Consider the following 13,102-nt stretch of genomic DNA (forward strand, 5'->3'; position numbering starts at 1 on the left):
CGATAAACATCACTGATAAAGGCTGAATGCATTTGATTACAGCAGCTTGGAAGCCAGCCAACATGCTAACCCATTAGCCGTTGTGCATTTTTGTCCGTCGAAATAATTCGGGGGCCGTGAAGCAGTCAGTGATAGAATGCTTGTGACAGCGGATCATCTTCTGTACTTTCACCTGGGGGGATAATGAAGATGTAAACACACGAGAGACAATGGAGCTTTTGGAGGGAATCACATTATTAAACTCCATGTTTGTGCGTTCTCAAGCTTGTCTAAGCCCTAATGGCACACTTTAAACCGTCCGTCACATAACATAACGGCGAAGTAAAGGGCTTTAATTAACAGAATGGATCCTTATTGTCATGGGAACAGATGTGATAGGTTGTTACTGACGTGTTTTGCCACCTTGAGAGGTTGGAGAATTGCGTGGTGTGAAACACGGCGTGCACAAACAGACACGTGAATCTCCCATCAATTTGTAGCGCACATTTTAACTCATCTAAACAGAGCTGTAGAGCCGCACATGTGTGTCGAAGAAGATCAATAAGAGCTCACTGTAAAATAGACCCAGGCGAAAATTGACACCCATGGGAGCTGGAGGAATAAAAACACAAGATTCACCAGGAGGTAACACAGACTAATACACCACAGATGCATGGAAACAAGTAGGTGGGGGTGCAATTTACCCACATTTTACTTATATGACAGCCTGGATGCATAAATGATTAAAATGACTCCAGCATGTGCAGAAAAAACTCCAAAGTGCAGCTATACTTTCAGATATATATTACACATTAAAACCTGGTTATTATAAGCTGTAAAAACATTTAAAACATGGTGTTTTTCCAAGCCTCTGATCCTTTTACTCCATGCTGCTGGCTAAATGCTATTACAGTGATCTAATATGCTGCTTGTTATATATGGCATCAGATAAAACTGTTTGAAACTCTCCTCTCTTTCCACAAAAGCTCAAACTTAATGTATGTAAAACATATTCAGCACAGAGCTAACACACTTAAAGTGAACCATTCACACTGACAATGATGTACAGAGCCTATAAAATGTCAAGTCAGTATTTAGTAAATGCACCTTTGGCTGCAATCACAGCACTGAGACTGTGTGGATAGGCCTCACTCAGGCCTTGTTTGTTCGTTGTTCATTTTTTTGTTTGTTTGTTTGTTTTTTCAATCGTTTCTTCGTCATTTTGTTTCCCATCATTTTTCATTCTTTTTTTATTTCTTTTTCATTCACTTTTTGAATCATGTTTTCATTCGTTTTTTTCATCGTTCATTTTCGATCATTTTTTTGGATCAGTTTATCCTTTCTTTTTCGTTGTTCATTTTTTATCGTTTTGTCGTTCATTTTTTTCAGTCCTTTTCGTCATTCATTTTTATGATCTTTTTGATAATTTTTTCGGTCATTTTTTCTGTCAATTTTTTTGTTGTTCATTTTTCGATTGTTTTTTGTGCTAGTTTTTCCATTCATTTTTTTCTACAGCCCGTTTCAAGTCCAGCCACAAAGTCTCTATTACACTTTAGTCTGGGCCACTCCAGAACATTCACCTTGTTGTCTTTACCCATCTCTGTGCAGCTTTCACTGTACGCTTCGGCACATTGTCTTGCAGGAAAAAAAAAACTTCTCCCGAGCCGTAGTTCTCTTGCAGACTGAATAAGATTCCAAGGCCAAGGTCATATATTTTCCCACCTTCATTTTACCCTGTAGCTTTCCAAGCCTTCCAGGGTTGGCGGTTGAGAATCATCCCCACAGCATAATGCTGCAACCACCATGCTTTACTGTGTAGTTTTGTTGACGTGCAGTGAAGACAAAAGAACACCCAAAGCAACAGCTTCAGCAGCTGAGAGGGAGAGACTCTGCATACAACTGTTGCCAGGGTTCTTCACCTGTCAAAGCTTTATGGGAGAGAGGCAAAGAGAGAGCCACTGTTGTGGAAAACTCATCAAATCTGGACGAGAGTTCACCTAAAGGCATGTGGGAGACTCCATGGTCAAATGGAAGAAAGTTTTTTGGTCTGATGAGACCAAAATTGTGCTTTTTGGCCATTAGACAAGACGTCAAACACTGCACATCACCACAAACACGCCATCCTCACTGTGAAGCATGGTGGTGGCAGCATCATGTTGTGGGGATGCTTCTTGGCAAGAAAGGCTTGTTGAGGTAGGGGTAAAATGAATGCAGCAAAATATAGGAAAATGCTGGAAATTCTGAAGGATAACTACAGCTTGGGAGAAGATTTATTTCCAGCAAGACATGACCTGATGCATACAGCGAAAGCTACTCAGAAATGGTAGGGCTGTCAAGCATAAATGGAAATTCACTATGATCCACAATTACTCCACTAAATCTTTCTAATCGCATGCTTCATTGATGATTTTAACAAACTTTGGTTAAGCCATGCCAGTGTCTCCCTGCAGCCACAGTGATGTGAAATATACTATGTTGCCAAAAGTATTCGCTCACCTGCCTTGACTCACATGTGAACTTAAGAGACATCCCATTCTTAATCCATAGGGTTTAATGTGACGTCAGTTCACCCTCTGCAGCTATAACAGCTTCAACTCTTCTGGGAAGGCTTTCCACAAGGTTTAGGAGTGTGTTTATGGGAATTTTTTACCATTCGTCCAGAAGCACATTTGTGAGGTCACACACTGATGTTGGACGAGAAGGCCTGGCTCTCAGTCTCTGCTCTAATTCATCCCAAAGGTGTTCTATCATGAGGTCAGGACTCTGTGCTGGCCAGTCAAGTTAATCCACACCAAACTCTCTCATCCATGTCTTTATGGACCTTGCTTTGTGCACTGGTGCACACTCATGTTGGAACAGGAAGGGGCCATCCCCAAACTGTTTCACAAAGTTGGGAGCATGGAATTGTCCAAAGTCTCTTGGTATGCTGAAGCATTCTGAGTTCCTTTCACTGGAACTAAGAGGCCAAGCCCAGCTCCTGAAAAATAACCCCGCACCATAATCCCCCCTCCACCAAACTTCACACTTGGCACAATGCAGTCAGACAAGTACTGTTCTCCTGGCAACCACCGAACCCAGACTCATCCATCAGATTGCCAGATGGAGAAGCACGATTCACCACTCCAGAGAAAGCACCTCCACTACTCTAGAGTCCAGTGGCAGCGTGCTTTACACTACTGCATCTGACGATTTGCATTGCACTTGGTGATGTATGGCTTGGATGCAGCTGCTCGGCCATGGAAACCCATTCCATGAAGCTCTCTACTCACTGTTCTTGAGCTAATCTGAAGGCCACATGAAGTTTGGAGGTCTGTAGCGATTGATTCTGCAGAAAGTTGGTGACCTCTGTGCACTGTGCGCCTCAGTATCCACTGACCCCGCTCCGTCATTTTACGTGGCCTACCACTTCATGGCTGAGTTGCTGTCATTCCCAGTCACTTCCACTTTGTTATAATACCACTGACAGTTGACTGTGGAATATTTAGGAGTGAGGAAATTTCACAACTGGACTTATTGCACAGGTGGCATCCTATCACAGTACCACACTGGAATTCACTGGTCTCCTGAGAGCAAATCTTTCTTTCTTGTTTGTAGAAACAGTCTGCATGCCTAGGTGCTTGATTTTATACACCTGCAGCCATGGAAGTGATTGGAACACCTGATTTCAATTATTTGGATGGGTGAGTGAATACGTTTGGCAATATAGTGTACCTTAAAATGCAAATCACAAACTAGTTTTCACTAAACAGAGCTTTCTTCAGGGATATACTCCTTATACTTTCATGATGCACTGTGTTTAAAGCTCTACTTTATGTGACACCAGCAGAGATACCAGCATTAAAAATTACACCATAGAAATAAACGACCTTGTGACCAGTGGCCTTGTTTGCATTTGTAGGTCACACCAAAGTGTCAGTATAATTTTGGGACTGTTTTATAACCAGTTTAAAGCTCCTCACAGGAGCTTTAATGTTGATTCAAGTGAACTGGATCAGTCTTTCCATGACTTCTTCACATTTTTTGTTTGTAACAGACATTTTAGATAGAAAACCATCATTGAAGAAGGGATGAAAGAGTAAAGTGTATTAAAAATGAACCTTTAGCTTTAAAGAGGTGCTCCATACTGCTTCACTGCGTGGAAAAACCGAGCCTCCTACATGTCCTGAATGTGGCATTAAGCATTTAACATCTACAATACACATTTTCATATTAAAGCATTACATCAACATTATTCAGCTTAACATTAGCTCATATACAGATAGACCTCTCCTCCCTTGCTGCTACAGAAAATGATAAATTAAGTGCAGCCTCCGCTCTGACACACAATAGAGCATTTAGCTGTAAAATGAGCGTGCACACAAACACACTTGTGCAGATACATACAGTCGGCATGTTTCCCACATACTCAAATATATGTGCACAGACAATAGCCTGCAACTCCCCTCCAGCCTGCCAGGTAATTGCTGTCTATGGGGGGACAGGTGCTTCTACAAAAGAGCGCCACTGTCCAGGCCGGCTCTATTCAGCACCACTGTAATTACCTAATTGAAAAGCTCGCAGGGGAAATGGTGCACACGAGAGTGTGGGGAAAGGGAAAGATAAGCTCAGGGCCCTCTGAACACAATAAAGCTACACTTCACACCTCCACCACGCTCATATATGCCTCCATAGCACCGTTTCTCTACCTATGGACATATGATCACACATGTATGACCACACATAGGAGCACGGGCTGAGGTTTTTTTGTGAGTCACATCACTCCGGGGGGTAAATATTGTCAGGCTGTGATTGAGGGATGGAGTGAAGGATGGAGCAGTAATGGGAAATCTATTGTTGTGAGATGAGGATGCAGCAAGGAGAAGAGGAGGAGGGTCAGAGCATGTTTGGATATAAAAGCAGCACGGTCACTCTCATTCACTGATGTCAGCCACCCTATCTCAGCATCCACAAGTTTTATATGGGATCTATAGAGCGAGGAGAGCAGATGGAGTGTGTGTGAGTGTGTCGTGTGAATGGATTTCCTGTTTGATGTGTTTTGTGCTCATGTGAATATAAATGTGAAGCTCCCATCCTGCTACGATGTCTGCAGAAATAGCCCGAGATTTTTAGTGGAAATGAGCCTCCGCTATTATGTTGTTGCTAATATTATGAATGCTAATACAGCTGCTTCTCCAAAAAAATTTGATTATCATTTTAAAGTAAAAAGAAAAAAATTGTGTAATTTCATCATAAAGTGAAACTAAAATTTGCATTCACTACTGATTATTAGCAACAGTAGCATATTTCAATTAAAAAGCGAAATAAGAATAATGCTCCAATAAAATACAAGTTACAATTATTTAATAATGAATGAAAATAGCCATCAAATTTTGGTTATAGTCTCCTAATGTCTGTTTACAACAGACTGTTGCCGTAATGAGTTGATTTGGGACAGAACTACCCCACTGTCATTAAAGTTGCATTTTCACCGGGTGGTACAGTTTGATTGGTTACAGTTTGGTATGGTGAACCTTAAAACTGTTTGTGTTTCCACAGGCACCTGCACCCTCACTCGCTGGGTGGACTGTAGAGGGTATTCATGCGCAAATCAGGCAGCACGAGTCTCTGCTGTTCCAGCTGCTGAGTGGCAAAAAAGTTCATTTCTACTGAAATCAAAAGGGAATAAACAGGAAATTACTTTATTTAAGAAGAAAAAAAAGAAATCAATTCAACCGCTACACCTTGATGATGTTCACCGTGGTTGGTGTAGATCTTCAGCTGATGGAATATGTTTATAAAAATATTTGGAGCCGTTCACATTCACCTTGTTGTCCTTAAAACATTTCTGTCTAGCTTTCACTGTATGCTTTCAAATCATTGTCTTGCAGGAAAATATATATTCTCCCAAACCGTAGTTCTTGCGAACCGAATAAGATCATCCTCTAAGATTGTCCTATACTTTACCATGTTCATTTCACCATCTACTTTTACAAGCCTTCCAAGGCCGGCTGCTGAGAAGCATCCCCACAGCATGATGCTGCCACCACTGTGCTTCACAGTGGGGATGGTGTGTTTGTGGTGATGAGCAATGTGTAGCATCTTGTCTGATGGCCAAAAAGCACCATTTTGGTCTCATCAGACCAAAGAACTTTCCTCCTCTTGACCATGGAGTCTCCCAAGTGCCTTTTGGCGAACTCTCGTCCAGATATAATCTGAGTTTTCTTCAACAGTGCCTTCTTCTTTGCCACCCTCCCATAAAGCTTTGACTGGTGAAGAACCCGGCCAACAGTTGTTGTATGCTGAGTCTCTCCCATCTCAGCTGCTGAAGCTTGTAACTCCTCCAGAGTAGTCATAGGTGTCTTGGTGGCCTCTCTCACTAGCCTCCTTCTTGCACGCTCACTCAGTTTGTGAGGACGTCCTGATCTAGGCAGATTCACACATGTGGATTTAACTGAACTCTGGGGGATGTTCAGTGCCTTGGATTTTTTTTCTATCCATCCCCTGACCTATACTTTTCAATAACCTTTACTCTGAGTTGCTTGGAGTGTTCCTTTGTCTCCATGGTGTAATGGTAGCCATGAATACTGACTCTCACTTAATGTGACACTTCCAGCACCAATTGGCTGGACTTGTGTTGAATTAGGTCAGTCATTTTAAAGGGGGTGGATACTTATACAGTCACTTGATTTATCTCATAACAGCCACTTTAGTGGGCTGATCATGTTAGCTGTATGCTAACAAGGCTGTTAAAAGAGTAGTGTTAAAGCCTATGAAGTCATTTTTCACTTCCCATTTGAAGATAATGAAGCTTAAGCTAACAAAGACTGAGTATTTCTTTAAAATTTTGCACATCCAGGTGCTCAAACCCCTTCAAAGTCCTCCTAAATGTTTTATTTTTTTCCAAGCAAAAACTCAACAACTTCTCGTACTCAACAAGACAACAGTGTCTCATTATTGTCCTTGGTTAATGTGAGAGCTTTGTTTTTAACTCTCATGTGTTGCAGTGTAGTACAAAGCAAAGCAGCTTGTATCCCCAAGGCTAGCATGTCTTAGCAGGCACAGGCTCACTCTGGGGTTCCTGAATTTTTGGAGGTGAGATCTTTAGCGTAACAAGCCGAAAGCAGTACGTCTCCACTCCTGAAAAGCAAGAAAAGAGCTCTGGGTACGTTTGATGAGTGTATTGGGTATTTTTGTATGCACAGTGTGGTTTGTCTTTAGAAGTCTGGGTGCCCTCTGATAGGTGCAAGGAAAAGAAATCAGGTTTGAGAAAGTGGGTCACTCACTGAGGTGGATTTCAAAGATGGTTTTTGGAGGACGACTGTAAAAAGATAAAAAATTAGGAAAGCAGAAAGAAAGGCAGCACTTGGGTGAAATAAAAGGATGGGGAGAAAGTAAGAAGAGCACAAACATACTAAGCCAGGAGGACGAAAACAAGGACAAGGACTGAATTTGGCAGAAAGCCTGAAAATGGTGAGTTTCCTGAGTGTTGGCTCGTCTGAATGCAGCGAGATTTTTGCCGAGAGCTGGACAGACATCCTTTGGCTTGGCTCCGTGGCATTTGTTGTGTCGAGTCTGACAAACAGAAACTAAGCTGTGAAGTAAATAAACCAATCTGTGAAAAAAAAATACCCATCAGCCTCTCTGTGTTTCTCTACACCCTACCCAGTATATCACGAGGGCGGATTCAGTGTCAGTCTGAGCAGAAATGTCATCTTCCATCTCACTGGGCATCAAACGCACCACGGAGTCGCTCACATGTAAATAAAAAGCGGAGTACACGGCGTGTTTGTGGTGAACATTCAAGCCTGTGCACTGTTCTCTCTCATCTCCTGCAGCAGTGATATGTAGAGCCTATTACAACATGTAAATGACCCCCTGCTGTGCAGTCTAACAGTGTGATATGACATACACACAGAGCAGAAGTCATATTTAATATAAGAACGAGTGCATGATGCTGCTCGACCTATTACCTCTGCTCACTGCAGTTCTGGTGTGTTTGAACATGTTTGCATAATGCATCCGTGTAATTCTCATGTGTTAGATTTCAGCTGTCAGAATTTGACAGGTATATGGCCTTTTCTCAGCACATGACAAGTCACATGACAAGTCACATAAAGAAGAACTTCCTCTTTTGATCAAAGCATACAATCACCAAAACAGACAAGATTTAAGACTTTTTCACATTTGCCAGACTTAAACATTTCAGATCATCAAACAAATTTTAATATGAGACAAAGATATATGAGACAAAATGTGAATTTAAATGATGATTTCATAAATTAAGAGCCATTATCCACAAATGGAAAAATCTTTGAACAGTGGCAAACCTTCCAGGGAGCGGCAAGCCTACCAAAATTACTCCAAGAGTGCACAGATGACTCATCCAGGAGGTCACAAAGGAAACCAGATCATCATCTAAAAACCTGCACTCTAGTTTAGTATGGTGAGAGCCATCATCCACAAATGAAGAAAACTTGGAACAGTAGTGAACCATCAAAGGAGTGGCCTGCCAAACTGACTCCAATAGTGCATCAACATCTCAACCAGGAGGTCACAAAAGAACCCAGAACAACATCAAAAGGCCTTCACTCCAGCAAACCACAATGAGAGCCATTATCCACAAATGGAGAAAACTTTGAACAGGGGTGAACTTTACCGGGGTGGACGGTGTACCAAAATTACTCCAAGAGCACATCAATGTCTCATCCGGGAGGTCATAAAAGAATCCAGGACAACAGCTAAAGACTTGCAGGCCTTACTTGACTCAGTTAACTATAATGACTAAGACTTTTTTTTTGCATAAACTTGTTCTTCCATCTCTTTTGGACAAAAAAAAAAGAAAAGATAATAATTCTGTGACAAAAATTCTTCAAAATATTCCCATATTTACAAAAATACTGGCGTGGATTTAATTTTTAAAGTTCCATGTTAACTAGAAAAGCTTCAAGAAGAGCTATGAAGGCATGGATAGCGTCAACAGTATGGAACAGTATGATGACAAGCTTAAATGGGGGGGGGGGAGTGGCTGTAATATACGGTTTAAAAGTTATTAAACTCTTGATAACCTGTGTCTCTTCTTGTTGTATACAACGATGCTGGTCTCAGAGGGTTCTGCTCTCTACCAGAACATCCTGAAGGAGAATGTCAGGCCATCAGTTTGTGATGCGAAACACACCAGCAAGTCCACCTCTGAATGGCATAAACAAGTTGAAGTTTTGGAGCAGTCTAGTCGAAGTCAGGACTTGAATCTGAGTGAAATGCTGTGGCATGACATTAAACAAGCTGTTTATACTCAAAAATCCTCCATATGGCTGAATTAAAACAATTCTGCAAAGAAGAGTGGGCCAACATTCCTCCACAGTGATGGGAAATGGATGTTAGGGAAAAAAAACATCATTATTTCATCATTAAAAACAACCTGGAGGTTCAGCACAGTTCAGCTACAGAGCTGAGCTCAGCATAGTGACTTCAAGCATGGCACTGTGATGGATGCCACCTTTGCAATAAGATGGTTCCTGAAATTTTACCCCTGCTGAATATTTCACAGTCAACTGTTGGAGACATTATTAGAAAGCAGAAGTATTTAGGAGTAACAGCAACTCAGCCACAAAGCAAAAGACCGCTCAGACAATTGCTAAGGTGCATGGTGCATGAAAGTCGTCAATACCCTGCTGATTCTGAAGCTGAGGAGTTCTGAACTGCCACTGGCTTTCAGATAAAAACACAAACACTGTGTGAAGGGAGCTTCAAGGTATGGGCTTCCATGGAGGAGTGGCTGCATGCAAGCCTAACACCACAAAGTGCAATGCCAAGCATCAGGTGGAGGGGCGTAAAGCTCACTGACGCTGGACTGAGGAGCAGTAGAAACCTGCTCTGTGGAGTGATGGATCATGGTTCTCTGTTGGCAGTCAGATGGTATCTGGGTTCAACGGATGCCGGGAGAACATTACCTTCCTGACTGCATTGTGCTAACTGTGAAGTTTGGTGGAGGAGGGATAATGGTATGGTGCTGTTTGTCAGGGTTCGGGCTAGGCCCTTTATCTTCAGTGAAGGCCAATCTGAATGCTTCAGCATACAAAGACATTTTGGACAATGCAGTGCTTCCAAAGTTGTGGCAACAGTTTGGGAAAGACACTTTTCTATTCCAATATGACCATGCCCTGGTGCACACAGATAGGACTATAAAAGCATTGGTGGATAAACTGTAGAACTTGACCAACCTGCAGCCTGACCTCAACCCCATCTTGAACAGAGATTGCAAGCTAGGCCTTCTCATCCTTCATCAGTGTCTGACCTCCTAATGCTCTACATATTGAATGGACCCAAATTCCCACAGAGACGCTCCAACATCTTGTGTCTTCCAAGAAGAGTGGAGGCTGTTATAGCTGCTAAAGGGAACCAACTCCATAATAAAGTGCATGTATTTAAATACAATGTCATTACAGTCCCTGCTGGTGTAAAGGTCCTTATAGTGTATATAACATCGTCCTTAAGTGACAGTTGCTATTGCCACCCGTGTCCTGTTCTTTTGGCTCTTCTGCTCAATCCAAAACACATTTATTTATCCTCACGTAAAAGATGGTAAATTTTAAATAGAAGCTCAGTGAATCTGCTTTATATTAAGAGTTGTTTACCAGACTTGATCAATGAGCCCAGCTCAAGATGAGCTCACGATCCATTCACTGCTACATTACACTTCTACCTAATGGTGTAAACACCCCGAATATGTTTGTTTCCCTGAAATCTCTCCACCTCTTTTCTTTTGATGTTACCATTTTGAGGTCCAACTTTGTTTTCAGCAGAGCTTTATCCAAAAAGATAGACCTCTGCGGCAACAAAGTGCCCTAATTGCAATATTGGCCATGACAGCCTTGTTCTTTTCTTTCATCACTAACACACTCCCATCAGCCATTTCTCTGTGCTCCCACTATGCACTCATCTCCCCTCTTCAGCATTTTATCCGGTGACAAAGGAGGAAAATGGCCGTTCGTACCTGGAATTTGAAAACATAGAAATATGTTTCTGAATCACAAATGCAGACATACAGGTACATTTAATCCTGCCATGTCCTCTTCTAAAGGTCACATTTATTTTGAGTCTCTTCCAGCTGTGATAACACAAATAAAATCAGCTATTTATGGGGATATAAAACATGTAGTATCAGGAAAATGAAACCTTGGAGGATGGCTCATATTGAATTTTTCACCATGGTGCTCAATTCAAGTCATTGTCTCCTTTTTCCCCGAGGACCTGGCCTGTTACATGCTGCGTTTAAGCACATGGGTCAATAAAGGTAATTGATAAGCCCTCATATGGATATATAGTGATGAATGAAGGATGTTTCTAGTCCAATGAATCAAACATCCTCTGGAGCCATAAATGAACGCTTGTATCCCTCGCCTAATGGGAATAAGCATAAAGTTATTCCACAAAGTCAATGCGGTATGGCGTTATCTATACTGCAGTGTTACTGGGCCATCACTTACACTTTATGAGCACCTCAGCGTTGGTGGCCCAGTCATAGATTATTGGAAAGAGCATTGATCTGGCCAAGATGGTGATGGAAACGTGGCATTAGTCTTTAAGCTGAATTTTTGTAGGATAAACTCACAGAGATGGTTTTTATTGACGGAAAGGGAAAATCTAATAGGGATGTATTTGCCTGCTCACTGCACATACAGAGCCTATGACAAGTAGTCATCCCTTTGGATGTTTTTTCCCTTTTACTGATTTTATAAATCAATCATGGCCCATATAAGTTGCCTTTTTTTCAGCAAGAAAAATTACAAAAAAACCCTCTTTGATGTCAAGCTGAAAATTGATTCCTACAAAGTAACATCAATTAAATAAAAATATGTAATGCAAAATAAGTTTATGCATAAATATTTACCACCTTTAAAGTGACTGACCTAATTCAACAGAAGTCCAGCCAATTGGTACAAGTAGTCTCACAATTAGTGAAATGGGGATCACTTGAGTGCAGTGAATGTATGAAAAACCTGTGTCTGGAAGGTCCAATCACTGGTTAGTCAATATTCCTGGCTACCATTACACCATGAAGACAAAAGAACACTCCAGGCAACTCAGAGAAAAGCTTATTGAAACAGCAAGTGTTGCCCAGGTTCTTCACCGGTCAAAGCTTTATGGGAGGGTGGCAAAGAGAAAGGCACTGTTGAAGAAAACTCAGATTAAATCTGGACTAGAGTTCACCAAAAGGCACGTGGGAGACTCCATGGTGAAGTGGAATTAAGTTCTTTGTTCAGATAAGACCTAAATGGTGCTTTTTGGCCACGTTATGTTTTGCACATCCCCGCAAACACACGATCTCTACTGTGAAGCATGGTGGTGGCATCATCATGTTGTGGGGATGCTTCTCAGCTGCCAACCCTGGAAGTCTTGTAAAGGAAATCCTGGAGGACAATCTTATTCAGTCTGCAAGAGAACTGTGGCTTGAGGGATTTGTTTTCCAGCTAGACAACAATCTGAAGCATACAGTGAAAGCTACACAGAAACGATTTAAAGACACCAAGGCGAGTGTTGGTGTGGCCGAGTCAATGCCTAGACCTAAATGCAATAGAGAACTTATGACTGGACTTGAAAAGGGCTGTTCTCGCCCGATTCCTGTGTAAACTGACAGCTTGAGCAGTTTTGCAAAGATAATGGAGTCAAATATTAGTGTCCAGATGTGCAAGCCTGATTGAGGCCTATCCACATAGGCTCAGTGCTGTGATTGCAGCCAAAGGTGCATCTACTAAACACTGACCTAAAGGGAGTGAAAATTGATGCACTTATTTTACATCACATATTTCTATCTGACATTAATTTGTAGAAATCTGCTTTCACGTAGACATTAGCCAAACTCTATTGATCATGATTGATTTATGAAATCAATAAAAGGGTAAAACATCCAAGAGGGTGAATACTTTTTTTCCAGGCATTGAAGAGGCAGGAGCACATCTTAAAAGACAAATTAAATTAATGGCTTGTTTTAAAAGTCTTCATTTGTTTGGATATCTTCCAAATGCCATTTTCTCCTCCCAGAAAAAAATGCTTTTATATCAAAACTTAACACCTACATACATCTTCTTTGAGCTCAAGTCTCAAAATATCAAAAAATGCTACCCCCTGGTGGTGAAAAAATACG

Source organism: Cheilinus undulatus, linkage group 23, assembly GCF_018320785.1.
Source record: "Cheilinus undulatus linkage group 23, ASM1832078v1, whole genome shotgun sequence".
Lineage (NCBI taxonomy): Eukaryota > Metazoa > Chordata > Actinopteri > Labriformes > Labridae > Cheilinus > Cheilinus undulatus.